Source organism: Neophocaena asiaeorientalis, unplaced genomic scaffold (assembly GCF_003031525.2).
Source record: "Neophocaena asiaeorientalis asiaeorientalis breed wild unplaced genomic scaffold, Neophocaena_asiaeorientalis_V1.1 scaffold469, whole genome shotgun sequence".
Classification (NCBI taxonomy): Eukaryota; Metazoa; Chordata; class Mammalia; order Artiodactyla; family Phocoenidae; genus Neophocaena; species Neophocaena asiaeorientalis.
This window is the reverse complement of record NW_020172691.1, coordinates 1,614,613-1,617,898: the sequence shown is the minus strand read 5'-3', so window position 1 is coordinate 1,617,898 and position 3,286 is coordinate 1,614,613.

Sequence of the window (3,286 nt, the reverse complement as noted above, 5' to 3'; positions counted from 1 at the left end):
ACCTACGGGGCCCCCCCCGGCGGGGGGGGGCGCACCCAGGAAGGCGTGGGTCCCTGCCACCACTGTGAGATTCTGTTTCTGTGAGTGTCTAGATGACACCACACTCACGGGACCCAGTGAGGCCGTGTCGGACAGTATGAAGGTGACCTGTAGGCCTGGGGTGGGGTGGGGGGCACCCATGGGATGATGCATTGGGCCCCTTGGTGCGCTGGGCGGATGGCTTGTGTCTAAGCGTGTGTGTGGGGCTCCTGTGTGTGTGATGGTCTGTTGTGTGATCCCAGTGTAGGGTGTAGGCAGGGGTGGCTCGTGTGGTTGCCAGGAGGACCAGACACCTGTGATGTGTGAGCCTTGGCACCTGCAAGAGTGTGACTGTGTGCAGCTGTGTTTTGGGGAGTGGGTTACGGGATTTAGCAGAGAGCATCTGTGGACCTGTTCGTCCCGACTGTCTGAGGAGCACCACGCCTGCTGCACTCTGTCGTAAGGGGGCTCTCAGCCCAACATCTGTATCCATCAGCTGTTGCTGGGGAACAGAGGAGCGCAAACTCAGCAACTTGCAACAGCACACATTTGTGGTCTCAGCATGAGGCCAGCTGGGCTGTGGTCTCATCCAAAGGCATGACCGGGGCAGATCCACATCTAGCTCATGTGCTCCTGGGCAGCGTTCAGTTGCCTGTGGTCTCAGGACTGAGGGCCTCAGCTGCCTGCTGGCCGTGGCTGGAGCTGCCCTCAGCTCCCTGCCTCCTGGGCCTCTCCCTGGGGCCACTCACAGCGCTGGTGTCATCAGGTGCAAGGAAGCGGCACGTGTGTGTGTACGTGCGCGTGTGCACCCGCAAAAGAGTGGTCATGTGACCACATGGACTGTACGTGGGTAAGAGGGACTGTTTGTGTCCATCTTGGTAGCAGTGTGTTTTTTTCCTTCTGCATCTGTATGGCTGTTCACTCCGCAAATATTTACTGGACCCACTGTGAGAAGGAGGGAGTGTGCGTGTGTGCACGTGTGTGTCACCGCCCGGCGTGTGGACAGGCCCACGGAAGAACAGGTAGCACCCTGTCTGAGCACTGCAGAACACCCCTGTCCTGTGGCGGGTCCAGGGCCCACCAGCAGCTGGTGTTGACCCCTCCCACTTGAAGGTGCCGGAGAAAGTGGGGCTGTGCAGGGGTCTGCAGCCCTTTCTCAGGGACACACCCTGATAGCACAATCTCCCTGGGGCTCTGCCTGCCTCCAGGCCTCTCCTGCCCCAGGCCCTGCCCCGACCTTGGGGTTCTCCAGCAGGAGGGGGCCCAGAGCCTGCCCCAGCTGCTGGCCCGTCCTGCCTCGGCACTGCTGGGTCTGGGGACCGTGCCAGGCCCTCCAGGCCGCGCTTGCTGTCCCCGCCCCTGCCCCCTCGCCTCCCGCATGTGGGTGCCCCCCGCCCCCCGCTGTGGGGTCTGTGTAGCATTCGCTCTACAAATAGTCTTCCTGCAATAAAGAAGTGGATTCCGCATTCCCCAAAAGTGTGCCTTTTTTGGGTTGGGGAGGTCAGCTCGCTACCTGTAAAGGATGAAAGAGACCAGAAAGATGGGGGTGAGGGATGGGTCTGTGGGAAGAGTTCAGACTTTTGTGACGAGGACTCTGGGGCATCATGGGAACATTTCAGTGCTTCACCCCTGTGACCCCCACAAGAGATCACACCAGCCCTGCTGGACCCTGTACTTCCTGCAGCCATTGAGGTGAGCGGGCAGGCACTATGATCCTCATATTACCTGGAGAACAACCTGCAGGATGTAAAGCAACTATACTCCAATAAAAATTAATTAAAAGAACAACAACAACAAACAAACCTACAGGGCCTCAGTTTTCCCATCCACTAAATGGCTCAGGGCAGATTTCGTGAATTTATAAACATGGCCAGGACTAGAGTGAGAGAGCGAGGCACTCACCACGTGTGACAAAAAAACTCAGCCATCTAGATACATATTTTACTGCAATATTTAATGTAGAGGAAGCCATGATGAACAGAACATCACTATTTTTGAAATAAAGACAGGATCTGACAGGGCTGGGGCTAGAGAGTAGCAAAGGAGGTGGTTTGCACCAGCGCAGAATCAGATCTTGTCTTTCTTTAAAATTTTAGTTATTTTGTTCATCATGGATTATTTCTGCATTTATTTTGACTTTTTAAAATATGGCATTTATATAGTATTTATCTGGATGGTGAGTGTTTTGGGGTGCCCCTTTAGGTTCAGGATTTGAGAAAAGTGCCTCACTTGCCTCACCCCAGCCCTGCCCTAATCTGTCTTTGGGGCTGCAAGAATCGCCAGACCTGATTTTTCAAGAGTGCCTGGAAATCTGGATTTCTCTTTGTGAAACAACCTGATTTTTAAATGTTGGCAACGAATTTAGAATTTTACAGCATTTGCGGGCCACCAGTTTGCAACCCTTGTGCAGACAGTAATTCCTCCTGTGGGATGGAGCTGGGGAGTGAGATGCTGTCCCCAGGCACCTGGTTCTGTCTGTGCACCGCAGGGGGTGAGCAGGGAGGTTCCTGCAGGGATGACAGCAGCCGTGGGGGGGCCCAGCTGGGAGGCCAGCAGCTCAGATCACAGAGTAACAGTGTTGCACAAAGTTCTGGAAGTCCCAGAATACGGTGGCTCCATCCTCCTGTATAAGAAAGCCTCCCCTCCATGACCGCTGGGTACTTTTGGAGACATACCAAATGTTTCCCAACATCAACGAGGGAGCATGTTAAAAATGCACATTCCAGGCGTTCAGTTCCTTTCAGGATTCTGGTTCATTCGATTTGGGTGGGGGCCCAGGAATCTGCATTTTTCAATCAAGGCCCAGGAGTTAGGATAGTAAGAAACCCTGGACAGGGTTGGGCAAATGACCTTGAGTTTAACCTCTCTGAGACTCAGTTTCCACCCCTGTGAAACGGGGGGTAATATCGTCTCGCCTCCTAGCCTTATGCAGAGCGTTCAACGAGAGGAAGCAGTTATTATTATTGTCTTGCAGGTCAAGCGACTGATTAGGAGGGGATATTCTCCCCCCGCACGTGAGGTAGGATTCGGATTTGAAGCCGCGGCCCCACCCGGGATTCGAACTCGCGAAACGCCTCGCGCCTCCTCGACGTCACTAAGTCACCTCTGAAACTCGGCTCGCCGCCCCGCTGCTGGGTGCCCCACACGGTACCTATTTGCGTATTAGCATAGCTCCTCCCCCCTGCGCGTTCTCCCCTTGCGGGTGGCCAGCAGCAGTGCCACTCAACGCTCCGCCTCCCGGCCCCGCCCACGCCCCACGCCCCACCCC